Source organism: Artibeus jamaicensis, unplaced genomic scaffold (assembly GCF_021234435.1).
Source record: "Artibeus jamaicensis isolate MK-2021 breed Jamaican fruit bat unplaced genomic scaffold, CSHL_Jam_final contig_471, whole genome shotgun sequence".
NCBI lineage: Eukaryota > Metazoa > Chordata > Mammalia > Chiroptera > Phyllostomidae > Artibeus > Artibeus jamaicensis.
The window spans coordinates 5,202,000-5,229,106 of record NW_026521850.1 but is presented as its reverse complement, the minus strand read 5'-3'; the positions used below and the strand labels follow the sequence as shown (position 1 = coordinate 5,229,106).

Here is a 27,107-nt window from a genome sequence, read left to right as displayed (position 1 = left end):
AGTAATGCTGACTTTGGCCTTCATTCTGTCCTTGCCCAGAACTTGTTGGGGGAGACGCAGACTTAGAATTTATGTGTCTTGCGCAAGTTACACATCCAAGGAAGGGTGGAGATAGGGTTTGAACCCAGGTCTGTCTCCAAGACTGGAACTCTTTCTAGGTTCTTCAAAATCAGCCACTTGCTTCTGCCATCGGTGAATCTTGAGTTCAGTCCTTAGGGCTCAGCTCAGGATGAACGTGACCTTGATTTGGTTGATGCCCCCCACTTTCCTGCCAACTGCTCTGAGGCCAGGGCCTGAGGAGTCCAGGAAGAAGCCTGTATCTGTCCCAGCCTCAGCTCATCATTCACAGTCATCCTCAGGGCTGCACCCCATGCCTCTGGGGGCCCAGGTGGGGAATCAGGCTAGAGGGTGAAGTGGATTCTCTAGCCGTGGGCTGGGTTCAGGGGAGCCAGGCCCTGGCTCCCTGCATAGTCCCAGGCCACCAGCTTCACCTCTGCCCCAAGGTGCGTTTGAGCTCTGCCCAGGCTCCTTCCCTCCCTGGGGTCAGCGGACAAGGGTCAGCCCGATGCACAGGGCCCCATTCTCTGGGCCCTCTCTCTGGGGCCCAGGGTGACTTGATCTCCCCTCCTGAAGAATCAAGAGGTGGGCTAGTGGGGAGGGCTAGGCAGTTGTTGAGCTTCATAAAAAACCCTCGATCCCTCCTGGGGGTGGCCTGGGAGGGGGGCGTTGCCGCAGCTGTGGCGAGGAGCGCCTGCTGAAGGAGACAGTAGAACAGCTGAGGTCTTCAGTGCCCCTGGGAACAGCGAAGCTTGGGGGGCACACAGTGAGAGTTCACGTGTTTATGGACTGGGTGTGTCACACTCAAGCCTCTGGACCAATGGCGGCTCGGAGCAGGGTGCTGGAGACAGGGTAGGGCAGCAGGTGTGCGAGGGTGGATGAGATCCGTGTGCACACGTGTGGGGAGGAGGGGCCTGCAGACCTGCAGGGGAGCAGGGCTGAGTGAGACAGGGCTTCCCGGCCTGCAGGGCCAGCCTGACTGTCTGGGTAGTTGGGGTGGTCACCTTTCTCCTGGAGCTGGGAGATCACGTCTGGAGCGAGTCAGTGCTCCCCCAGGAAGTTAGTTAGTGCCCGAACACTGACGAGTGTCTGCCGGGCCAACCCCAGGTAGTGTCAGCAGAGCCACTGACACCTCGAAAATGCCGTATGTGCCTTGTGGGCATCTTTCGGTCACATCGCTTGGCAGAGGGAGGCGTGGCTGGGCATGGCTGGGCATCCCGGTGGGATTTGCCCTGCTGGGCTCCCAGGGGTTGGTTTGGGGAAGCAAATACGGAGGCAAAAAGCTTAATCGAGGGGGTGGCGTTGGGGCCGGAGGATGGAAGAGGGATCTGAAATTCACATATTCATTTACTTGGCTATTTGCCCGAGTGATATTTCCAGAACTTTCCTCTGTAATCCCTGCAAATGGGAGAAGGAATGAGACGTGACCCTGCCCTCAGGAGGCCACATTTAGAGGGACACAGACAGATAAACAGGCCAGATGACTCCACAGGGAAGAAGGATGGGGCTGGGGGGAGGCAGGGGAGGGCCCAGAGCTGGTCTGGGAAGGCTTCCTTGGGTAGCTGCTGCTTGGAGGCCAAGGAGGAGGAGCCGCCTTCCAGCAGAGAGGACAGCAAGGCACCCTGCACAGGACCTGGTACACCGTAGGCACTCAGTACTTGTGGAAAAATCAGTCCATGGTGTGTAAGTACGCAGAAGACTCTGTTAGAACCTGGAGGGCCCTTGCGATCTGGCTGCCCCCCACCCTTCATTTCCAGACGGCTAAACTGAGGTCCGGAGCTGGGGACGGATACGCTGAGGGTGCTGGCCTGGAGCTGGGGCAGAACCCAGGTGAACCCCCCAGTTCGACCTTTGGCTGCCCCCAGCCCTCTGTCTCTGTGGTTTGGAGTTGGGTTCGCTCGCTCTGTGGGGACATGGACTGTGGGAGGTGGCAGAGAAGGGGATGGGCTGCAAAACGACACGGCGGGGTGTGGCTGAGTGCAGCAGTCACTGTCGAGTCTTCTCTGAGGCCTTGGATACTTGGCAGCGTGGCGCTGCACCCCAACAAGGCTGTTCTGGGGCTGGTGGGCACGGGGGAGCTCAGCTGGGGTACTGGAGCCCTGGCAGCCCCCATCACCTGCCCCACAGAACTGTACCCTGTCGCTGTCCCAGGCGGAGGTTACTGACCCACCAATGTCTGTGTGAGCCCAGCATGGCTCCAGGCACAGGCTCAGGGCCAAGGAAGTCCTCCTGGCGCCTGGCTCCAAGGGCCTTAAGTGTAACGAGAGAGATTGAGGGCCCTGAGGCTCTTCGGAGCTCTTGCTCTGTGCTAGCTGCTGGGCCAAAGGCTTCCCATGGTGGTCTGTGTGAGCCCCCTGCCAACCTTTGAGGCATGTTCAGCTGTAATCCCCATTTGAGGGATGAGGCAACTGAGGCATGGAGAGCTTCAGTGACTTGCCTGGGCCACACGGCAGGAAGTGGAAGTGACTCCAATCCCAGGGCTCTAGGGGGGGGTCAGAGCACCAGGAGCAGCAGGAGAAGGACGGAGAGCCCCGCCCCCTGCCCCCCCCCCCCAGCTCCTTTTGTGTCCTGTACTTATGGATGGAATGTGCCTAGAGGCAGATGCCATTTCTCAACTGGGGGTCTCTGCCCAGGCTGGTGTCCATTTGTTCCCTCACTCATTCACCCTGTCACCCCAGACTGAATGCTTGGCCCACGTGCAGGAGCTATGCTAAGCCCTGGGGAGACCGCCAGGCAGTTTGCACTGCTGAGGGCCAGGCTGAGGACCCTTTAAATCTCCCAGGCCAATTCTGATTGATTGGTAGGGTCTGCCCAGGGTTGGAAGGGGTTTGGCACATGTCCCAATTGATTAGTGATGTCTGCCAAGGGCTCAGCTGGGAGCCTGGGAACCTGCTGGGTAGGTGCCCATGGGTTGAGGATGGAGCATCTGTTGAGTGCTTTGGACATCTGGGGGGGCCTAGCAGTCAGAGTGGGGTCTGGGCGTCAGGAGAAATGGGCCCTAGCTCTACTGGCCTGTTTTCCCTGGGTGAGAACCATCCCCTCTTGTGGGCCTCAGTTTCCTCATTTGACGCCTTCTTTAGGAGGCAAGGTGAGTATCGTAGGACTTGAAGTGTTTTGAAGAGTGGAGGGGGTTAGTATGGAAGTGAAATGGGGAACTTCCCTCCCTCATTTCTCCTTTCTCAAAATCCTGCCAGAAGCTGAGTGTGCCGGTCAGGCCAGAGTTAATCCTGGGCCTGCCCCGGATCCATCCGGCGTGTGGGTCGGTGGCTGGGGGGCAACTCAGCGCTTCCCGGCTGGGAGATGTTTTTATAACTCACTTAGTACAGACCTTTGTCCCTACACTGGGTTCAGCTGGGTGTTTCTAAGGAGAAGTTCCTTGGATCTTAGGGACTGAATCTTAGAATTTCTTTTCTCTCATTTGAGTGGTGGTAGCTGATGTGTGTGCCGCCTGCCTCCCCCACCTTCCCACTCAGTGAATAAAACTACAGACCATTGTGCCAGACACAGAATTGTTTCACAGAGATTTTTCATTAATGCTCAAAACCACCCAACTGGTGGGGAGTAATATAATTCCTATGTCACAGTTCAGGACACTGAGGCCCAGAGGAGACAAGTTCTGGGGTCACGCATCTCCTGACCACAGGACAGGGCCAGCCTCTGGTCTGATGGAGGGAAAGCTCCATCCTTGACCAGCTCTGCCCCGCCCCTGCTCTTTTGTCCATTCACTCAAGGTTTCACTTACTCCCTCAACCTCGTGTTCTTCCGCAAGTATCAGGTGCCGCTGTGTACCAGGCTCTGCTTCAGCTTGTGGAGCCACGAATCTTGCATTCCCGACCGGATGTGAAGCAAACAGGAGTAAGTAAGCAGATAAACAAACAAGGCCGCAGGGAGGGCGATAAAGGAAGTGACCAGGGGACTGGGGGAGGGGACCATTCCCGCCCCGCTGAACCCGGCTTCTCCAGTGGTCTGTCCTGCGCATAGGTTGTCCCCTGCTTCCCACCGCAGGTGGAGTTTTGATACTGCTGATGTGGAACAAAGCAGGGTTTTGGCTTTTATTTTGAGAGCATTTCTTAAAAAAAAAAAAAAGTCGTCTTATGTGCGTGTGTGAAGAGAGAATGAGCTAGAGACAGCCCAGTGAGTACTGATTGTCCTCAACTCATTTTTTAAACACTGGGGCCAAAGAGGATTTCAGTTCTGGACCGTGTGCTGGTGGGAGGACACCTGGCAGGGCTCTCGACGCCCCTGTCCTCAGGGACCCGACCCAGGCCCTTGCGGGCCCAGGGGCTGTCCCCTTTGTCATTCAGACACATCAACTGAGGCATGGGAGCAGGAAGCTTCTGCGCAGGCTCCGCCCATGACGAGTGGCGAGGAGGGGGGACAAGGTTCACCTAGGACTTTCGGGTCAGCTCTTTCCGCTGCTATGCACATGGCCTGCTCCATCTCTCTCTCTCTCTCTCTCTCTCTCTCTCTCTCTCACACACACACACACACACACACACACACACACACAGAGGGCTGGGTGAGTTGTCCCAAGTTGCAGCTCTGGCCTCAGGAGGGATGGAAAGGAGGGCAGGACCCCGGCCTGTGACCTCAAAAGGGCTGGCATGAGTCTGGCTGACGGGAGGGGCAACCTAGTGGTTTGTGCTGCGGGGGGTGGAGGGGCGGTGGGCAGAGCCTTCTTCCGGGACTGACCCCAGGATGGAGCAAAGTGGGGCTCTCTACCTTGTGTCCTTGGCGGTGGCTCCCGGTGCCCTCCCCTTAGCCATTTATTGGGCATTTACTGTGCACTAGCCACTACGTTCTTTATATGAGCCGCCTGATTGGGTCCTCGTGATTGACCTCTGACTCAGGTGCAGTTATCGTCACGCCCACTTCCCAGACCAGGAGGCGGAGGCCCAGAGTGAGGGCCTCACCGCTCATACTGACTGCTGTGTAGACTTCTCTGCCTTCCTGCGCTTTCAGTACCGGTGCCTGCGGAGGCAGACGGCGGAAGGAAGCAGGTGGCCTCTTCTGTCCCTGAGGACCCAAGAACCTTCGGTGCTGTTCCGGGTTACCTGACCGCCCTGCTGTTAGCACTCAGGGTCGGGAGGGTGCTTTGGCCTCTAGCCCTGGCCCCAGCATGGAGTCTCCTCTCCCCTTTCTGCGGCCTTCAGCCTTCCTTGTGGTGGGGTCCCTTCTCAGTGCCTGGTTTTCCTCCTTGCCAGTGAGGACACCTTCAGTCTTATTCATAAGAAAATGGGAGTGATTTCTATAAAAATCTGTGTGAGTTGGGTGATGCTCTATTGCAGTAACAAATAACTCCTGAAATCTTAGAGACTTGACTCCATAAAAAGTCTCTTTTTTCTCACATAGCGGTGCAGTGTGGGTTAGAGAGCTTTCCTCCAAACCCCTCCCATTGTCGGTTCCACCATCCAAAATTTTTTTGCTTCTGGCTTTGCAGGTGTGGAAGGTAGAGCTAGTACAAGGATGATGCAGCAAGATGTTTTCTGGTGAAGCCAGAATAGGCATGTCTCCCTTCCATTGGCCAGACTGGAGTCACATGGTATGGCCTAGCTGCAAGGGAGGCTGGGAAATGTAGTCCTCAGGTGCTCTCTGGAGGCAAATGGCTAGATTCAGTAGATACAGTTTTGTAGGGCAGGGCCATAGCCTCTGTGCTTGGCAGTTTCTTTGTCCCCAGCAGATAATGGATACCCACTACTGTCTGTTCACTGAACAAATGTGTCTTGAAAAGGTCTTGATGGACAACTGAATTAGCTTTGCATGTATCAGATATGTACAAAATATATTTCAGCCCTGGCTCCTGTGGCTCAGTGGATTGAGCACCAGCCTGTGAACCGAAAGGTTTGAGTCCCGGTCAGGGCACATGCCTGGGTTGCGGGCCAGGTGCCCAGGTGGGGGCGTGAGAGAGGCAACTGTTTCTCGCACATTGATGTTTCTCTTTTTCTCTGTCTCCTTCTCTTCCCCTCTCTCTAAAAATAAGTAAATAAAATCTTTGAATACATACACATACACACATTAAGCACTTACTGTGCACTAGCCACTAAGTTCTTTATATGAATTGCCTGGTGAAATCCTCCTGATAGAACTCTGACTGAGGTGCAGTTATCGTCACGCCCATTCCTCTCTCACACATGCTAGATGGATGTTAATGTAGATATTATTATAACACAAAATATAATATGTAATACAGCATTAACATATATCAACACATACACATTACACATGTAACATTAACATATACATAATGTATGACATTATTATAATATATTAATAATAATATATATTAACATCCATCTAGCATGGAAGTCCCTCTTGAAAAGAAAAATATGTTTTAACCAGTCTTGCCCCTCCCCTACTGGTGAGCACCGTTTTTAAATCAACAAGCGCCATTCATTGTTGATTCATTCATGGTATCTTTGATGAGTGGAAGGATAGATTGGGTCATTCTTTCAGCAGATGTCCATTGAACACCTACTGTGTGCTAAACAGGACATTAGAGGGGGGGAGGACAGTCCGCTCTCCAATGCCATGCGATATGCGCAGGGAGGCAAGGCCATCCCAAGGTAGTGAAATCAGACACCATTCAGTCCAACGAAAGCACACCTGAATTTCCCACCTGTAATACCACATACTGAATTTAATCTACTCTAAGGTGCTCCCTCACTTCATTTCTAACATCTCTGAAGTGGGGCTGTGTCTTGCCATCGGTAACATCTTAGATTTGACAGAGTCTGGTATTTTGTTGGTTGGACTATAACATTTATAATGCGTATCACACAACATAATCTTCCCTTCCACATTAGTGACTAGTTCCTTCCCGTGTTGATTAAGGAAAGCTCTGGTATGTTCAGGGTCACAGGGAAGAGAAAGGAAGCATTCATTCTTGAGCACTGAGTAAGTACTAGGCACTGCGCTCGGTGGCCCACTGCATGGTGTCTTATGGACCCCATCAGGCAGCTTGTATAACCCCCGATTTACAGATGAGGAGATCAGAGCTTTTCTAGACGCACTCACAGGAAGCACTGGGGTTCCCACTGGGTGCAGTCCTACAGCAGACGCCCACCTGCAATGCAGGCGTTGGTCCCATCGCTCAGGTGAGGGAACTGCAGTGCACGGAGCTCGCCTGCATCAGAAAGTGGCAGAGCTGGGGTTTGAAATCGACAAGCCTTTTTGTCTCCGAAACCCAAATGCTTCATGACTCTACTCTGCTGCTTTTGGCTTCCTCGTGGTTTTGAAAATGAGGCCGACTGATTGGGGAACCTTTCTGAGCTCAAACCTTGAAGTGAGTCTGTTAGAGGTCCTTGTCCTCCAGGGTTCTGGATGCAGATGCCCACCGGGCTAGTCTTTGCCCAAAAGGACCCAAGATACTGATGAAGCTGAAAAGGCAGCTGGTGAAATTAGTGATGCCAGCCTCGCTCACAGCACTTGAGAGCCTGGCTGGTGGGAACTTAGAAAGGGTATTTGATGGCTAACAAGAATGTGTTTAATACTGGTAGTGGGCTTCATGCAGAAGTTCCCAACACAGGGTCTAACTCTTCTCCATCCCAGGGTAGACTGGGGTTCAGGTGGCCTTGGGGCCATCCCCAGCTGTAAGCCTGGCAACTCCATCCCCGCACAAGGCAGGTGTGGGACCTAACCCAAGTCCAAAGCCAACCAGCACAGGGTTCATGTACAGACAGGTTAGGGCAAAGCTTACTTTTGTTCTTATGACGTAGGATTTTCATCAACCCCATTTTACAGACAAGAAAATGGAGGCAAAGAAAGGATAGATTGAATTACTGTTCAGAATTATTCACTCCCTGTATCCTTGGGGCAGAATAAATTTTCCTGCCCCACGGCTTTGGCCTTGGCCACATGACTTGCTTTGGCCAATAGGCGGTGGGCAGAAGAGACAGGATGTCTCTTAAGAGGAGGCCTTAGGAAACAGCATGTTTCTGTTCAATGTCTTGCAGATTTATGATCTGTCATGGCAGAACGTATTCCATTTAGGTTCTGATCTGAAAGAAATATGGAGACACATGGGGTGCACTGACCCCAACCCACAACCTGGAGTGAAGTTCAACTGACTCATAGCCTGAAACAGAGCTACCTAGTTGAGTCCAGCTAGGCCAACCAATTGCACTCAACCTAGAGAGCAGTGGATATGAGATGAAATATTTGCACAGGAAGCCTCTGAGAATTTGAGGCTGTTTGTTATACAGCATCACTATGGCAAACACTGACTACTGCAGAAGTGTTAAATGACTTGATTGAGGGTCGCACAGCTAATGAGTAGAAGAACCAGGGCCAAGAATTTTGGCCTCCGTATACACCCTATCTAGTGCTTATCTGAAGGCTTCAGCTAAAGGCAGCCAGTAATGAGAACAGAACAGGGGGTGAGGGTTCTCTGTAGGCATTGTAGACTTTCTCTGGCTTGCCTTCTTTATCTGTCTAATGGAGATAGTAAGCTTAGTGTGTGCCCACACATCTCTGCTACTGCTGGAACTTCATCACCTTACATCTCACATTGGAGATGGAGAGGTTTGAGGAAGAAAACCATGTATTAGCAATCTTTCTGTTGTATGAGCTATAAGGAAACTTGGTAAGACAATTAGACAAAAATTTCTCCCCTTATTTGAAGGCTGTTTGATGGGTAAGCTGATTTTCTGTTAAAAGAATTTCTTAAGAATGTAATATATTTTAGGTATATTTATGGATATGAATTTTCCTTTCAGTGTCGCTTTGGCTGCACCCTCTAAGTTTTAGTATCCATTGCTCTCATTTTATTTAATGTCCAAATGGTATGAAATGTCTAAGTAGAATGTAATTTCCTTTGAATTTCCTCTTCAGTTTAACTTATTTGGAAGTTTTAAAAATTTCCACCAAGTTAGAGTAAAAAAAAAGAAAACAAAACTCTAGCTATTCATTTAAAACTTTTATTTTACAGTGTTGAGAATGGGTTTTACTTCGGAATTTGTTGAAATTGTCTTTGTACCTGAACACCACAATCATTATTTAAATGCACCATGGGATTATTATTCACAAGAGTGCAAGTTTTAGACAGCTCCAGCTGCTGGCAGTCCAGGCAAAATGAATCACTCACCCCCACCTCTGTTCCTTGGGATTATATACAAATAACTGAAAATTGGGGTGCTTTTGTTCTAAGAGAAAACTGCCCACAGTCCCGCCCAGCCAGGTGTCTGCTCTGTCAGGGACTTGGGCTCTTCTGAGGAGATGGGTTCTGTGGGTTGGCTCCTGCAGTGTTGGTTGTAACAAACATATGTGAATCCTGCAAACAGGAGGTCCGGTGGAAGGAGTGGTTGGTTAATGTTTGACTCCTGCTGGGCATGTTTGGTAGGGGAGAAGGCTGATTTTTGGTTTATTCACTTTTCTGATTTCCCCACTGCTAATTACTGCATGAGGCTGTCCAATTTGTTGATAACATTTGCATTAAAAAATGACCTGGGAGATACTGAAGGACTCTGGTTACGACGAGCTTTTCACGAATAAAATGACCCTCCAGCTTTTGGCACCATCTCTGGGCCATTTCCTGGTCTGTGATGAGGTCTGGGCTGTTGCCTCATTGCTCTGGCTGGTAACTGGTCCAGTGTGTGGCATAACGGTCACCATCATTTCTTCGCAGGGCTCTTCCCCTGTGACAAACTCACCATCATCACAGCTATGCTCTGGAGGTGGGGTGGGGGGACTTTTACTCTCCCATTTTCCAGATAGGGAAACTGAGGTCTGCACAGGTTCAGCCAGGGGTTTGCAAACGTGACTGCACCTCAGAACTTCCCAGGGGCTTGTTCATCATGTAGCTCTTGGGAGGGAGGGTGGAGTCATACTGACTAATCTGAGTCATGCCCTGCCCTCCCAGACCCCCCTCTGGCCTCCCCTGTGAGCCAGCACTTCCTGCCTCCCTGGGGCTGCTGGGGATTCCCCGGGCCAGTGGGAGTGTCATGGGTTCCGGAGGTGGGAGAGGCAGGACTGGGGAGCGCCCATGTGGGGGGAAGCACCTTGTGTGCCCTGCCGGGGCGCTTGCAGAGTGTCTGCCTTCATTCCCTGCCCACCCGAGGTGCCCTGGGACCCGGCTGAGTCTCATCCAGCCTCCTGAACTTGCTCCTCCTCAGTCACATCTGCAGTGGCCAGACTGCAGCCTCCCCTGAGCCCTGGTCAGTGCCAGGTCCTGAGGAAGACTCTGGAGGGGCACATGGTCTGATGGGGGGAACAGTCACGGGCACTCTGCCTCCACCGTCAGCCTCCCTCCCACACTCAGAGAACACGGTGGAGCGAGCATCCAGCCCTCCTGTGGGTTCTTTGGGTGTGAACTACAATGTCTTCAGCATGTCTCCTTCCAATGCTGCTTCCTCCAGGAAGCCTTTCTTGATGTCCCCACCAGAACCATTCACTTCTCTTTGTCTCCGTGTCTCTGAGCATCTCTGCTTAGGAAATACCCCATGGGCTGGGTTCATACAGGTGACCACCTGTCCTGTCCTTCTCCCTCATCGGTGGCCAGCTCCTTCTGGGACAGGGATTCAGTGCTTTGGAGGCAGAAAGACGGAGGTCCGGCCTGTTGACTGGGACCCCATACCTGGGGATCGCAGTCATGCCTGGCTTCATCCCTTTTCAGCTCTCTGGTCCTTGCCCTCCCTGCCTCATTCTCTCCCTGTAGATTAGGCCAAGCTCTGTAACCCTGAACCTTGCTTTCCTCATTTGTTCCTTAGTGGTAATAGGAACACGCCAGTTCGGGGCATGTGCGGATTTGGGGAGATGACACACAGCGCTTGGCAGGGGAAGTGAGCTCGCCAAGGCCAGCCCTTCCCAGACAGTCCCCAACCTGGGCTTCGTTGTCCCCTCTGTGAGATTTGGACTTGGAGGTGGGAGGAGCTCCTTCCTCCGCAAGCAGAAAGAAAAGCAAGAAGATTCACGGGGGCCACTGCCCGTGAATCGGGCTGCTCCCCTTGTAGACCACCACAAAGACCAGCAAATCCCACAAACTCCTTTCTCAGACAGGAAAACAGGCCCAGAGAGAGAAAGGCCCTTGCTCAGGGTCACACAGTGTGGCCCGGGGCGGGGGTGGGCTGGGCCAGGAACTGACTTGGATGGAATTGTCTAATATTTTCCATTTGGGGTCAAGTTTATAGTTTAGGTCCCCCAGTCTCAGGGCTATAGGGCGCCTAAGAGGTCTGGCTGGCCTCATTCATCCATTCACTCTACCCTTCGTTCTTGTTTATTAAGCAGGTGCTCTGTTCTGAGTACCATGGTGGTCTCTGAGATGGCAAGGTAACGAGTTGGTTTCTGCAAGTCACAGTAACCTAACCATGGTGGCTTAAACACAGAACACAGGTGGTCCTGCAGAAGTCAGTCAGAGCTGCAGCAGCCTCTGGAGATGTCCTTTTGGCTTCCGGCTCCAGTATCCCTAGCTTGAGGCTTTCATCCTTATGGCACAAAGTGGCTGCTTTACCTCAGGTGTCCTAATAGCATTCCAGGAAGGAAAGTTGATGTGAAGACTGGGGAAAAGGGAAGGATGATTTCCTTGTTTTGTCTAGGAAAACAACTGATTTCTTGGATATTTCCAGTAGGAGACTCCCAGTTCCATCTCATTGGCCAAAACTGGGTCATGTGGCCTAGCTAGCTGCAAGGGAGTCTAGGAGGTGCACATTTTTTATTAAAAATTTTATTTATTTTTAGGGAGGGGGAAAGGAAGGAGGAAGAGAGGGGGAGGAACATTGATGTATGAAAGAAGCAATCAATTAGTTGCCTCTTGCACACTCCCAGCTGGGGACCTGGCCTGTAACCAAGGCATGTGCCCTGACTGGGAAGTGAACCAGTGACCCTTTGGTTCACAGGCCAGCACTCAATCCACCGAGCCACACCAGCCAGAGCATGGGAGATGCATATTTTTATCTGAGCATATTTGCCTATGCGAGCAAACCAAGGCTCTGTTAGGAAGCAACCCAGCTGGCCGACAGCGTTCTGGACCACTGGACCAATGGACAGGGTCTCTGACCTTGAGGAGCTCACATTTGGAGCCACGTAGGTTTGGGCCTTTTTGGTGGGGTACAAAGTAGGAAGCAGCTGGTAGGGGCCCTGGGGAGACCCCGGGTCCCTTCTACTGTCCTTGAAGGCAGCGAGCTGCGCCCAGTGTGGTGCCTGGTGCAGAGCAGAGGCCCTACTAGGCGCTTGTTGGGGCAAAGGGGAGGAGTTTCTGGGGAGCGGTGTTTCAGGGTTCCGTGAGCCAGGCCGGCTTCTGCAGTGGTTTACGTGCTGACCTCCGGCCTTTTCGTTCGGGCCTTTATTAAATACTTCTTCTGTGGGTGAGACGGTGTGGGCTGTGGAGACGGGACGGCTAAGGTCAGGCCCTCCCTCAGGGACACGGCTTCCGCCCTGGCCGTTTGTGGGCAGCTCGAGGGAAGCAGGGGGCTTAGTCCCCACACTGAGACCTCTGCCCTGCCTTGGCGTCAGGAGCCAGAGAGGTTGGGAGTCACCCTTTTCTCTGAGAACAATGTCAGCTCCCAAGTGCCAGGAGCACTGTCTCCTACACGGCTCACAACCCGCCCTAAGAGAAGGCGAGGCCCCCCGGGGGGTGGGCATTGTACACGTGGGAAACAGAGTCTCAGTCACTCCCCCAAGGTCCCGGCGCTCGTAAATGGCAGATCTGGGGTTTGAACCAGGTTATCCAGTCCCCCTGCACCGCCCGGGGTGGCCAACACCACCTCTCCTTCATCTCAATCCCTGGGCTGTGGCTATGGGGGGTGGGTAGAGAGGGTGAGGGGGGTGGGGAATGTCCCGCAGTAGAGAGGAAAGGCAGGGGGTCAGGAGGCAGACGCAGGGGGTGCAAGAAGAGGAGCCAGGCTGCTGGGGGTCACGCTCCTGCCCCACGCTCCTGCCCCACGCCCCTGTGGAGGGCTCAGGCCCTGGGCAGGGGACAGAGCTGCTGGTGGCACCTCCACAAGCCTGGCCCCGTCCCCCCTCCCTGCAGTGATCCTGGTTCGCGGAGCCAATGCCGGCCCAGTGCTTGCTCGGTGCTCAGGTAGCGTTTTCTCCTTCCTTCCTCCTCTTCCAGAGACACAGTGCTCTTGGCTGCGGTGCTGCATTCGCTCTATGGGAAAAACTTGTTTTTGTCGGTAAACTCTGGCGCTATGACTCAGAAGACACCCGGGGAGCAGCCTGCTGGTGTCAAGGGGCTGCACTGCTAATGAGCCAATGTTTATAAAGTGCTTTGAAGACGAAAAATTCCACGCAAGGGCTGAGGGAGTGTGCTGTTATTTGAGGGGGTAGCTTTGGGGGTTGGGGTGGAGGGAAGGGGCAAAACCCTGCAGAGAAACAGCCCTGGAGCCCCCTGGGCTGTGCAGCCAGGCTGGCTTTGCTCGGTGTTGCTGATGCGGGCGCCTGCCTAGGCAGAAGCACCAGCTGCCCCTTTGTTCAGAGCCAGGCAGATCTGAACTGGACACGCTGCTTTGATTTTGTTTTGCTTGTAGCAGGGGGTGGGGGTGGGACATGGGTGGTCCCTGCCCTTGAGACTGAGATCTTTTAGGCTGGGACAGTGAACTAAGACATCAAAGCAGCCCCTTCCCCAGTGCTTGGCACACATTCAGTAAGTAGCTCATTCGTTCGTTCATTCATTCATTCATTCATTCATTCATTCAACAAACATGTCCACCTGCATCAGACACTGGCCAGGAACAGGGAACAAAGGAGACGGTTCTTGCCCTCTTGGAGTTTATGTCCTGGAGGGGAAATGCCCTCTAACAGATGAAGATGTCTTCTACCCTGAAATGATGAGCATGAAGGGTGGGTGCGGGGGAGGCGAGACACGGAAAGTCATGGGCTCGGGAGCAAGGCCTGTCCCAGCCCAGGTCCCGCAAAACCAGGAAGGCTTTTCCAGGAAGGGGGCGGCTGGAAGGAAAGGGTGGGAATTTCCAGTTCCCAAGCAAACAGGGAGAGAGAGCACATCAGGCAGGAGGGAGGCATTACTTAACACATTAATTAACTAATCCAATAAACCTTTAGCGAGTGTCTACTACCTGTTATGCACGGGGGATACAGAGGCAAGTAATGCAAGTGGGAATCCCGACCCTCTCTCACGAAACTCTCGTTCTGTACAATAAGCAAATGAAGAAATGTCTATAAAGTATCTGATAGCAGTACAGAAAGGTGGTAACAATAAACAGGGCCCCGTGGCAGAGGTGCCTGGGAGGCTCCCTCAGACGGTGCTGTGGACAGGGAGGCCCTTCTGGAGGAGGTGGCATTTCAGCTGAGCCCTGGGGGATGAAAGGAGCTGGCCATGAGCAGATGTGAGCAGCACCAAGGCCCTGGGGCAGGAGTGAGCTCAGCAGGGTCAAAGAGCAGAAAGAGGCCTGTACAGCGGCTGGAGTCCAGTGAGGCCCAAAGAGAGCCGCCAGGGATGCACTCCGCAGGGGCCACTCATGCAGGGTCATGAATCATCAGCATTGTGCTCATTGCAAATAAAGTAACTACTACAGCAGTAGTATGTAGTAGTTATGAAACAGAGGAGGGTTTTACTCAGACAACAAGTCTGGGGTGAGTAGTCACCAGTTCGTGTAGTAGCTTCCAAGTGACACCGTATCCCCCGCCTCTATCTTCCTTTTCACTGTCCCCAGCGTGGTCACTTGGAACACACATTGCTTCCTCATGGTCACACTTTGGCTGCTGAACCTCCAGGCCTCATGTCTGTGCTCCAGGCAGGAAGGAGGGGAAAGAACCGAAGGCAAAAGAGCAAATGGTGAAAAGGCCTTTTTCTCCCTCTCTGAATTCAGAAGAGAGAGACTCCCTCTCTTTATTCAGGAAGGGAACTGCTCCCCAGGGCTTTCCGTTGTATCTCGGTGGCTGGAACCAGGTTCCACTGCCACCACAAACTGCCAGGGAGGCTGGGAAAATGAAGTTTAAAAATTGTGCTCTTCTCTACAGTAGAGGAAGGAAAGGGAGAAGGGACTGGAATGCCTCTGGGGTTGCCAGTCCATAGCTTTGGTGGGAGCCTTGCAGAGGCCCCTGGGAGGGGAGGGTTGGGTGAATTCTGGGGCAGAAGGTCAAGCAGTGGGCAGGGATAAGGCTGAGGAGTGAGGGCCTCACCTGGGGGTCTTCAGGGAGCCCTGGATGGGTTTTCAGGGTGAGTGACATGACCAGATTTGCACTGACGTCCTGCTGAAACTGAGGGCCTGTACTGTGTCTGCGAGGCTGTCCTTGGAGACTCAGTGGGGCTGGTGGGGGTCCTCAGCGCCCAGATTAGACTCCAATGCCGCATGGAAGGGCTCCCAGCCCCCAGGGCCTTTCTCCTCTGCGTGCCTCCCCTCCCGGCAGCTGTCCTGTCCATTGGCGCTCAGAGTGGCCATGGAGAAAGGCCCCTGGCTGTCCCACAGCATCGCACTGAGGCACAGAGTGGAAAGTGACTCACGCCGCGCTCTCCTGCTGGTAACGCACTGGTTTCAGAGCCGTTGTCCAGTCTTCCTGCTAAAGCTGCCCCACGTGGTGGCGCACAGTGTCCTTTCCCTAGTGGGGAAATGGGCTCAGGAAGGCGGACACGCACACCAGGGAGGGCCTGGGCACTGCCATGCTGAGGGGTGTGCGTGTGTGCGTGTGTGTGTTGGAGGGGCCCCTAGAAGACCCATGAGACCCAGGCCCTGTCTTTGGGGAGTTTAACATGTGGGGCTGCCTCCTTGGACCAACTCCTCTAACTCGCTGTGTGACTTTGGGCAAGGCCCCTTGTCTCTCTGAGCTAATTTCTGGGAGATAATGAGGGGTTGGCAGGGACTTTGAGATTTTCCCACTCCACCCATCAAATTCACCCTTTGATTTTAAAGATTCCAGTACATTTTCTGCTCTCCGTTTGGGTCTGTCTTTGGCTCAGAAAATCGTCCCCGTCACCTTCCCTGTCATGCTGCCCTGCTTGGGACCTAGCACAAGTGACTGAGTATTTGTGCGATTGCAGGCCCCATGTCTGCCTCCCTGCCTGGATTGTGTGCCTGCAAAGACAGGGACCAGGTCTTTGTGTCCTCCCAGACATTAGTTCAGGGCCAGACACGTAGTAGGTGCTCAGTAAACAGAGTAGCTGTTGTTAGGATGATGATGAAGAATAAACCTTGGAGAGACAGCTGCCGAAGTGCAAGGAGCCCTGGCTAGACAGCAGGCAGCCAGCGTTCTCCCTACTAGCTGGCCAGAGGGTCTCCCTATTTCTCCCCTAGAGAATGTCCAGGCTTCCCAGTCTTGAGGCCGTGCCCCTCTGGGGAGAACTACAATCCCCAGAAGGCCACGGGTGTGGGGCCTCCAGAGCTCGCTCCACCTACCCCACCATAGAGCGCAGCATCATGGGAATTGTAGTTTAGCCCTGAGGCGCCCCGTGTCCCCCTCCCACCTCCCCGCCCCCGCACTGCTGTTGGTGCAGTTGAGAGGCAGCTGGGTACCTGTGGGGCTCAGGAATTGCGGTTGTGGGGCGGAACGAAGGCCTGTCTCCCCTGTGGGGCTTCCACTCACGGAAGGCCCTTTGAATTAACCCCCACGATCCCGGAGAGCCCTGGACAGCTCCATCACGTTCTCTTGGGAGCCCTTTAAGGGGCGTGGCTGGGTGTCTGCCCTGTCCTCGATCTTCAGGAACGTCAGCCCCCTGCGGAGTCCGATCTCGCGCTTTAAAACCCCTGATCTCACGGAAACCTTTCCAGTCTCTGCTGGACAAGCATCGGTTGTCAACTCTGTGTCTGGCCCTTCGGGAGGGCGTGAGCCATTCAGCCATAACGAACACATCAGATGACCCCAACCTGAGTCTTGGGGAGGCCCTGGAATCATGACATCTAGACAGGGCCTGCGTTGGCCAGGTCAGGGACAAGGAAAGGCGTTCCCATCAGAGGGAACAGAATGAGGGAGGGCTCTGGGGCCAGAGGGTTCTCAGAAGGGGCAGAGCGGTAGGGCAGAGAGTGGTGGGGAAGGGGCCAGTGAGAGAGGTGGTGAGTCCATTCCTGGCATCTGAAGGACCTGGAGCCCCAGTGAGTGTGTCCATTTGATCTCGAATGAGCGGGCGACTGTTTCTCGAGGCAGGATGGTGGGCCAAGCTTGGCCAGGGGTCGGTGGCAGAGCCTGGACTTAGCCCAGGGGTTCTATTTCCAGGTCTTGGCTTGTCCCTAGGGGCAGGGGATGTCCCAGTGCAGGGTTGCAGCAAAAGCTGACCCGAAGCTGTCCCAGGAGCCCGACAGGGAGTGGGGTGTGGGAAGGCGCAGCACCCTGGCTACTCGGAGGGAAACTGAGACTCCTGGCAAATTTCCACCGAATGAGCTTCTGTGTGAGATCCAAGAAAAGCCTGTTCCTCCTCAGACTCTTCAACTGTCAGGAACCAGCCCTGGAGAATAGAGGAGGGTCATTTTCACATCCTCCCCCATCCCAGATGTGGGAGCAGGAAGGATTCACGCCAGATGTTGGGGGTCCGAGGGCCCCACAAGTGGCCTGGGGGTGGGAGCGGCTGTGTTGAGAGTTCTGCTGTTGGAACCGAGCCCTAAGTGGGTCAAGGCTCTGGTTTCCCTACCCTGGCACTGATGGCCACGAGGCCCCAGGGGACATGCTCTCAGGCTCTGGTCACATCTAAAGTGAAGGGCAAGAGGCTTCACCTCAGTGATGACAGCGCCTGGGCTTGGCTTCCATGGGGAACATGACAACTGGTTCTCGGCCTGCCCTCCATCCCCTCTGCCCGAAATCTAGGCTCCCTACCTGGCCCCTGGGGCCTCTGGACTTCTGGGGAGTGCTCTGGACACTTGAGAAAGCCTGTCAGACACGAAGCCCCCGGGCCCCATCGGAACCGTTGGGTGTCTGTGCTCTGGATGAGGGTGGCATCTTGTGTGGCCTCGTGCCCCACGTGATCAGAGGCCTGGCTGGTAGTGGTTGGTCTTTGATTAATAAAAAATGGGGAAGCAAATCAATGACCCCTTCAAAAATGCAACTCACATGGTAGGAAAAGTATCTCCAAGCATGGGGGCCTCTTCTGCAAGAAAAGATGGGGACGCACGGGAAGTGTTGGCCTGTGACCCAGTCCCCACCAGTCCTGGGGGGAACTGTACATTTGCACTTAAACAGGGAGGGGACTCTGAGTCTCTCACGGGGGGGGGGGGTGTCCAACCCACCACCCGTGGGCTGCATGCAGCCCAGGATGGCTATGAATGCGGCCCAACACAAAGTCGTAAATGTACTTAAAACATTATGAGATTTCTTTGTGATTATGTGTTGCAATGTATTTAATGTGTGGCCCAAGACAACTTTCTTCTTCCAGTGTGGCTCAGGGACGCCAGAAGGGTGGATGCCCCTGTCAGGTAAAAACTCAGGGTGTGTGCACCCATGAGGAGGGGCGGGGAAGGGGGTCCCTTCTGCGGTGAGACTGTCAGGCTTCTGAGAATGGAATTGGCTCCACCTGAATCCTCACCCCTTTGGTGGGATTTCTGGGCTGATACTATGGAAACCAAATGATTTTTCCCCCAGTGCCTGCTGGTCTGGCTGTATGGGAAGCTCCCAGGAGGCTGGTTAAATGTAGACACTCGGCCCCTCCTGCCCTGAGATCATGATGCCAAGGGCCTGAGGAGGGTCCCAGGACCTGGATTTCTGGGCAGCTCCCGCGGCAGTGGTGTGGGGCATCCAAAGACCGGACCACCGCCCTCACGCGAAAGGGCGCAGCAAAGTGTGGAGGACACAGCTCGGGCTCACCCAGAGCCAGGTCCAGGCCAGCTCGGCCCTTGCTATAGGACAGCGGGCCAGTGACATCTCTTCTCCTGCCCCCAGGTCCTTGTCTGTGAAGTGATTATAATGCAGTGGCCAGCCGGGGTTGCTCAGGGCACGCAGTGCTCAATACTGGCAGCTACTGTTGTTGGAGGGAAGAAGAGGAGGCGGCTGTTGGTGAACCCCGTGGCCCCGGGCCCCTCAAGTGCTTGCGATGGAATGTGCAGTGCCCTCCCCTCATGTGTGGGGGGAAACACCCTCCTGCATCTGGGCCAGAGCTGGAGGGTCCAGGCCTCCTCTCCGGGAGTCTGGGGAGTGGCTGGGCGCATTTGCCCCGTGGGGGTGGGTGGGACAGGGTGTGCCCTAGTGACCCTCCACACCCGGTGGGCCTCTCCTTCTTGGGAGAGTCCCTTGCATCTACCACCCCCCAGGCGGATGGCCGGCTTCCAACACAGACACTTTCTGGGGGCCATCTGGCCACACACACTGTGCTGTGTGTGCACTCGGCTCCTGGCGATGTGTTTACTCCTCGGTTTCCTCTCTAGGGCCCAGGTCTCCGAGCCGGGCGGTCAGTCTGCGCTTCCCTCTCCAGCCACAGCCTGCTGGTCCGCACCTGGGCGCGAGCCTGGGCTCCTGCTTCCCCCACCCACACCCCCAGTTTCTTGGTTCAAATGGTTCCCTGTTCTCCACTGGGGTGGAGCTGGTGGTCCTGGCCCTGCCTGGCTTGGTGGGTGCCATCGTGGGCCCCACGGCAGGCCAGCGAGAGGCTGTTCTGAGACATGGGCTCAGGGAAGGGGGAAATGGAGTTCTTTTGGGCTGTAGTGTCGGCTGGTAGGATGTCAGGCCAGAGTTGCCTGGGTCAAGCACGTGGACAGCCTGGGTGAGGAAGACGCCAGCCCAGGGAAGAGAGTGGTGGAGAGGGACGGAGCACTGGGCTGTAGCTGAGCCTGAGCCGGTCCTCCCGCTGGCTGACAGCAGTTTGAATCCAGGTCTGTATTAGCTACTAGTTCTGACTAACGCGGAAAGCTCGTGTCGCCCATTTGTCTGTCCATCTTTCACCCATTCGCCCCACGTTTGCTGAACTCCTGCTCCATAGCAGCCCCTGTGCTGGGACCTCAGCCCTCACAGTCCGACGAGGGAGGTGACAAGGTGGCACAGCTTTTTAGCACATGGAGAAACTAGGAACTGCCAGAAGTAAGCCCTGGGGCCTGTGGGTAGGGGAGTCTGTGTTGTGGGGAGGGGAATCCGGGCAGGCTTTGTGGAGGAGGTGTCATCTGGGCTGGGCTTTGAGGCACAGGCAGCATTTCACTGGTTTGGGAATCGGGAAGGGGACCTTTCAGGGCAGGAGGAGTGACGAGAAGGCAGGTGGAAACCAGGCACCACTGCCTGGGATGGAGGGCTTGGGATTTTGTGGGTGTGAGAAGACAAACGCAATAGTAATACTCAGCCCCACGGCCAATAACCCGCAGCTTGTGGAGCCAGCACCGGGCTGATACTTTGTGCTTATTTTCGCATTGATTCCCCACCTCCCTTGTGCATTCACTCCAGTTTACAAGGAGGAAACTGAGGCCCCGAGAGGCTTCCCAAACACCAAGTGGCCCAGCAGGCTCTCTGCTTCCATCCAAGTTCTTAACTGCTCCGGCCTCCATGGGCTCGGCAGTGGCCCTATGATTTTAGCCACACAGAACACCTCCTGAACACCTTGGCAGGAGGTTGGGGTGGAGGCCAGAGAAGAAGCCCTAGAGATTTCTAAGTTACCAGTGCTGTGGGCTGGTGGGGGGGGGGGCGGGGGCTCGCCCTGCAGTTGGGGTCCACAATGGGGATGGAGACGCTCACCGTGATTGCCGTGGGACCCTCTGACCCCTCTGCTCTCCTTCAGCCTGTCCCCCTCCCACTTTCTACGGCACATCTGCTCAGGCCTCTCTGTTGCTCAACAGTCTTCAGTAGCTCCCTACTGCCCTGGGGGAAGATCCAGAACACACCCCCCCTTCTCAGACAGGGCCTCCATTCTCTGGTCCTGCCCACCTCTCAGCCTGTTTTTGGAGCTCGGCCTCACCTGAACCACAGCCACCCCCACCTGCTCTGGGTCCCTGGAGGCCCACCACCCCTCAGCCCCCCGCAGGTCAGCCCCGGCCTCCCTTTGCAGTGGCTTTGGGGCCTTTCCAGGGCGGGACTCCCTGCACCTCAAGGCATTCCTGGCTGCACTGCCATCCGACGTGTGTCTGGCTTTCCAATTAGATTGTGATTTTTAAAAAAACATTTTATTTATTTGTTTTGAGAGAGAGGGAGAGAAGCAATGTGGGAGAGAAACAATGATCGGCTGTTTCTCACACCCCCCACTGGAGACCCAGCCTGCAACCCAGGCACATGCCCTGATGGGCAATCGAACTGGCGACCTTTCTGTCCACAGGCCAATGCTCAGTCCACTGAGTCACACCAGCCAGGGCAGATTGTGAACTTTCCGAGAGCGGAAATCAGGACGTGGCCAGCTTGGGCCTCGGCTCACGGGCCTCTGGGTGAGTGGGTGGGATGCCCTGTCCCAACCGCCTTGGGTTCTGAAGAGGAGCTGTCCCTGTTTCAAGAACCAGCCTCACTCCCTGGGCACCAATTAGACAAATGAAGAGGGAGGGGCACCCCAGGCCACCCCCCACATTCGCCTACAGGTTATTCTCTGGTTAAGGCAGAGGTGACCCCCGAGTCTTGCTGGGCGGGTGGGGCTGACCGCCGAGGCCACCTGATTCGAGTGCTGAAAGGGCTACAGGGAGGGGGTCAGAGGGTCGCTTCTTGGATGGGCGCAAGACGGTGACCTTGGTACACCTGCCACCCTGCCGGAGCTCCCGAGAGCGCAGGCCGGACCCCGGTGCCCTGTCCCTCTCCCCCGAGGCCCTCTGTCGGCCCAGGCCCCCGGACAGGCAGCCTGCTAGGCCAAGGGCATGTCTGCTGTGCTCACTGAGGCATCCAAAGTGCTAGCGTGATGCCTGGCATTTAGCAGGCACGAACGTACTTCCCTTTGAATGTTGCTGGGATGTGGGGCTACCAATTCCCACTTGTGATTTGGAAAGGATGGCCCCCATAATTATGTTAGAGAAATTAAAAAAAAATACCCGGATGTGTGCGGAGACCCATGGTGACGGCAGCATCATCACAATCATCAGAACGTGGAAGCGACCGACCATTGGCGGACGAAGGGTGAGCGCAGTTTGGTCCAGCCACGCGATGGAACATTACTCAGTGTTAAAGAGGAAGGGGATTCTGACACATGCGACAACATGTCGGATGGACTTTGAGAACGTCACACTCGATAAAATAAACCAGACACGAAGGATACGCACTAGATGAGTCCACCCAGGTAACGTCCCTGACGTGGTCGGACCCATAGAGACAGACAGGAGGAGGGTGGCTGCCCGGGGCTGGGGGAGGGAGAACCGGGAGTCGTGTCTAGTGGGGACAGAGTCTCGGTTCTGCGAGATGACGAGAGCCCCTGCGTGGAGGCCGGTGGGGTCGCACGGCCGCGGGAAGGCGCCCGATGCCGCCTGGTGCGCTCAGGAATGGCCAAGATGGTAGATTTCGTGTCCTGTGTCTTTTGCCAAATTAAAAATTGGGGAAAAAGTTTTTTTTATTATTATGGGAGTCATTGAGTTTTAACTTCTCATGAGGGGAATGTTCAGATATTTAGCAAACAGGGAGGGAACAGAGTGACCGGTCCCACGGGCCCGGCGCCCCGCTGTGCTAAGGGCCACTCAGGGTCGGTCCCACTAACCTGCATCCCTGGCCCCTCTCGACGGGCTTTGAAGCAAATCCCATATGTCATAGTGTTTCACCTGGAAACCTGTCAGTCTGCAGCTCTGAAACATATGGGCCTTTTAGAACGTGACACAGAGCTATGACGCACCCGACAACCGAATCCATGTCCTCATGTTCCTCGTGAGTGCAAATGTGTGCATGTGTGTATTCACATGCAGTTCTACATGTAAAACACATGTGTGGGGCAATCAGATTTCCAATGCTCTCGACGTACATTTATATATTTATGTTTGTAAGTGTGCTATAAATATATAATGTACATATATGTAGCTTTATTAACATAAAGTATGGATCTAGTAATATAAATAGGTAGCCCTATTATTGTTTTATTTATCTTTAGAGGGGAGGGAGAGGGGGAGAGAAACATCAATGTATAGTTGCCTCTAGTGCATCCCCTGCTGGGAACTGGCCTGCAACCCAGGCATGTGCCCTGACTGGGAATCGAGCTGGTGACTCTTTGGCTCACAGGCCCATGCTCAATCCACTGAGCTACACCAGCCAGGGCTGAAAATGTATTTCATATATTAAAATATTTATGTTGGAGTCTGGCATGTAATAACTCCATGAAATAGTTGATATTATTAGCCTAAGCTTTTCTCATGTAAAACTAAGAGTGTTTCTCAGTGTATCCCATGGCGTACTGATATGGTTGTTGAACTCGTTAGGTTTTTTTTTTCTCTAAGCCTTGAAACACTGAGCAATAATGTCGCTTTCAGAGAGCCTGACTCACAGCTCACAACCTAGGGCGTGGAGCGCAGGAATGAAATGTCTCGGTACTGAGACCCTCAAGGCCTCCTTACTGGGTGCAGGAACCGTATTCTGTCCCTCTCTGGGGTGCGCGTCCTCTGCCTGAATGTCTCTGGCGATGGGAAGCTCCCGGCTTCGAACACCAGCCTGTTTGGTCTCAGAGTCTTCCTCGTGGAGACTAAGATTCTCTCTCTCTGCCCCAGTGCAGGATGAGTCTCCTGGACAGAGCTGGGGATGATCAATTGATTGTCCATAGTGACAGTCAGGCTCTGGGGTCAGACCTGGTTGGAATTCAGGGTTCCACACTGAGTGCTGTGTGCCCTTGGGCAGGTGTACTCCCCTTTCTGAGCCCCGGTGCCCTCTGTGAAGTGAGGTCAGGGAGATGGTCAAAGGTCTGCCCTCCCCGGATGTTGTGAAACTCAAAGGAGAAGCCCAGGAGGTTCCCGGCAGAGGAGGGAGGATGGAGGTCCCTGTTGAAACTGAGGTTCCGAGGGTGCAAAGGTTCCCTCTGCTCCGCCCTCTCGTCTTCCTCTTCTGTCTCATGTTGCCCTTCTCGGCCTTTTCATTCTCCCACAGTTTCCAGGTTGCTGTGGACTGTGTGCCGAGACGTTGCTCATGCCTCCATGGCTGTTTGTCAAGCGCTCAGGATGGGACAGGCGCAGGGCTAGACTCACTGTCGCAGCCAACTCTGTCCTCGTGGGGGCCAGGCTCCGGGGCGAGGGGTGACACAGGCATTAAACCCACCACCGTGGCCCTGAAGGGAAGTGTCATGGAGAAGAGGACGCGTGGAGGGGCATCACAGGGTGGGGGGGCTGGGAGCCTTGGGGAGCCACTCTTGGGTCACACTCGGAGAAACGGAGTCTTGGAATGAGGAGGGGAGCGTCCTCGCTCTGTCCCTGCTCAGGGTGTGGGGCTCTGTTCTGGGCATCGGCTGCCCCATAGGGATGACGGAAGCACAGGGGCAGAGGTCCAGGCTGGGGACATCTGGGGTGAGAAGGGACAGCGGTCTGTACTTCCACAATGGAGGGTTTCTAAGGAAGGAAATGTTGTGGGGACAAAAGCGACAGGACCTGGTGTTGACTGGGACCAACGGGAGTTGAACAGGCTCCAGCTCCGAGGGTCCTGGGGACATGGGAGGACCCCTGGGAGCCCTGACCCGTCACTCCTTTGCAAATGGTCTCTGAGTTCCTGCGAAGACTTGGGGGCGGCTCATTCCAGGCCTTGGAGACGCTGGTCTCACAAGGGTCCTCAGGACGCCCCCCCCTGCGGGCTCTCTCCAAGGTCAGGAAAGGGCAGGCGGTGTGGGAGGCTGGGCCTCGTCACGTGAGGAGCCCAGTGCCCGACCCGCAGGCACCTGGCTCGGAGTCCCAGGCCTGCCACTCACAACCATGTGATCTTGGGCGTGACATCTGGACCTCAGTTGCACCCTCAGTCAAAGGCAGGGCTGGGACCCACGAGCCTCCGGCTCGGCGGACCTTCTCGCGTCGGTTCGGACGAAGCGCAGACACCCAGCCCCACGCGCTCCTGCCTGCGCGGCTCCGCTGCCTCCCCTCGCGCTGCATTGCTATTTAAAGTGGCGCTGGTTCGGCTCACTCTTTTTTTAAAAACCATTCCCGTACTCGAGCGAGTTCCACAAGGCCAGCTGTCACCACTAAAAATGTCTGTCGTGTGACAGCCACCAGCGAGGAGGTGGGAGGAGGCAGGAGGCCCCGGATGGGACCACAGAGTGGCTGGATTAAAAAAAAACAACTAAAACCCCAAACCAACACCACGAGAAAGAAACAAAAGAGGGGCGGGGGCTGCGTTCCCCTCTTGGCCCACCCGTCCTTGGCAGGCTCCTCGGGCCCCCTGGAGGCCGCAGGCGCTGGGTCGCTGTGGCGACAGGGGCGGGGCTGCGGCTGGTGGCGGGCGGCCTCTGCTGCGGTCCCGCCCCCAGCCCCGCCCTGTGCCCGGCTCGCGGAGCGCTGTGACCCCTCTGTGCCACCCCCAAACCTCATCTCACGCGCCCGGACGTGGAGGGAGGACCTGTCCAAGGCTGTCACCCCAGGGAGGGTGTGACACCTGGCTTCCCCAGAGAGGGACAGGGAACATTTGACGAGCCCTTCAGGGGTCAGACCATCGAGACACTTTGTTTTCCTTGTGAGACACTTTTTAAGGAATTAACTGTTCCCAATAAACTTGAATAGGAGCCTCGGTTCTCCGCACTTTATAGATAGAGAAGCCAAGGCGCACAGACAGGCTGGGCGTGACTCTGGCTGGGGACACTCTTGCAGTGTTATCCTGAGCAAGTCATTCTCCAGCCTCAACCTCCCCAGCTGTGCAATGGGGCGATAAGACAACTGCTTCCCTGAGACGTGGTGGGGATGAAATAAGACCAGGCAGGTGAAGGTGACTGGGACAGAGGCTGTGCCGGGAGGGTGGGATCCGGGGCCGTCGGGTTCCAGAGGCTACGTCCTTTCCGTTGGGTGTTATGACCTCTCAGGGCTGCTGGGCTCGGGCCTAGGGGAGCCCTGGGGTGGGTAGGGGTGAGAGGTTGTCACTCCCTGCTCTCCCCGCACCCCAGTACCTAGATGTGGCCCTGGTGGACCCTGGGGGGCTGTGAGCTTTCTGACCACTGGTCTGATGGGGGCTCCTGGCCCTCACACTGTCTGGAGGAACTTATTGCAGGGAGCGCAGACAAGCAGAGACCCCTGTGGACAGAGGCTTTCTGAAAAGAAAAAGGAAATCATGCAATTATTGGAGAAACACTCCAAAGAAGACTTTTGTGTCTCTGAAATTGTTTCCCCCTCTCTTCTCAGAGCTCTCCTGGCCTCACTTCTTCCTCCGCTCACAGAAAGAGGTCCAGGTAAGTCCTTTACACTTTAGTAATAATTAGAGCTACTATGTATTGAGCAGCTACTCTATACTAGCAGATCTTCTGGCTGTTTTCATCTTGAAAAGCTTTGCTTGTCCTTCTGGAAGGTATAAGTTCATCTCTTTAAAGGTTTTTTTAAGACCTTTTTAGACCATTGCTTTATTCACTTAAACATTTATTGAGCACCTATGGTATGCCAGGTTTAATCCCAGATGCAACCTCTATAAGCCCTGGGCAGTATGGGGAGGTGCTCACAGATGGACAGGTGGGAGTAGCTGTGACTATTTTCACTCTTCCCCGGGGATCTATTAAGCACCTCTGACGTGGCGCTGAGACAGGACAGGGCCCCGTGCTCACGAGGTGATGTTCCAACAGGAGGAACACACAGTGAGCCATCAGACGTGCTCTGGGAGTGATGGCAGTTAGTGACGGGGCTAGGGGCGGAAGTGAAGCAGGCTCGGGGTGAAGAAGGGTGGCGAGGGGTCGCTGTAGTGCGGATGCCCAGGCAGAACCTTTCCAGGAAGGTGGAGATTTAGAAAAACGCACCCACCCGTTTCTTTTTTTTTTTTTAATTTTTTTTATTGATTATGCTGTTACATTTGTTCTGTTCCCCCCTTCATTCCCCTCCACCCTACCCCCCCATCCCCACCATTACCCTCCCTTTAGTTTATGACCATGTGTCTCAAGTCCTTTAGATTCTATATTTCCCATGCTATTCTTGCCCCCCCATCTATTTTCTATCTACTGTCTATGCTACTTATTTTCTGTACCTTCTCCCCCCTTCTCCTCCTCCCACTCCCCTGTTGCTAACCCTCCTTGCGATCTTCCTTTCTATGTTTCCACTGCTGATCTAGCTGTCCTTTTAGTTTGCTTTCGTTTTAGGTGTGGTTGTTAATAACTGTGAGTTTGCTGTCCTTTCACTGTTCATGTTTCTTTAACTTCTTTTTCTTAGATAAGT

General features: G+C 54.6%; 1 long non-coding RNA gene across 1 annotated transcript in view; it reads left to right on the top strand.

Annotated features, from left to right (window-relative positions):
• The first annotated feature begins 3,834 nt into the window (after positions 1-3,834).
• Positions 3,835-27,107, top strand: part of LOC128627825 (uncharacterized) — a 57,217-nt gene continuing 33,944 nt past the window's right edge. Inside the window, exons 1-2 of the long non-coding RNA XR_008392129.1 lie at positions 3,835-3,912; positions 26,094-26,140. This is a non-coding gene — a long non-coding RNA (uncharacterized LOC128627825). The remainder of the gene's footprint in view (positions 3,913-26,093; positions 26,141-27,107) is intronic.